This window comes from Gekko japonicus, unplaced genomic scaffold (genome assembly GCF_001447785.1).
Source record: "Gekko japonicus isolate JY-2015 unplaced genomic scaffold, Gekko_japonicus_V1.1 scaffold945, whole genome shotgun sequence".
Classification (NCBI taxonomy): Eukaryota; Metazoa; Chordata; class Lepidosauria; order Squamata; family Gekkonidae; genus Gekko; species Gekko japonicus.
The window spans coordinates 586,593-586,806 of NW_015165265.1; the positions used below are offsets into that span (position 1 = coordinate 586,593).

Sequence of the window (214 nt, forward strand, 5' to 3'; positions counted from 1 at the left end):
CAGCAGACAGTCCGTCTTGATATATTTTTATTCCCCATCTTCTTCCCCAGAATCGGGTCCCACCGCGCACAGAAATCGGTGTGCGCGTGTGTGTTTCTGGACAGGACACCCCGCGAGAAAAGGAACAGGGAAAGATTCTGAAGGACGGAACGAGAGGAGAAAATACGGAACTCTCTCTCCTCTCCCCCCCCCCCCCGCCTTCAGCCGCGCTAGA

At 55.6% G+C, this 214-nt stretch overlaps 1 protein-coding gene across 1 annotated transcript in view; it reads right to left on the bottom strand.

The window, feature by feature from the left end:
• Nucleotides 1–214, bottom strand: part of OLFM2 (olfactomedin 2) — a 319,482-nt gene that overhangs the window by 318,521 nt on the left and 747 nt on the right. The gene's annotated exons all lie outside the window — the stretch shown is intronic.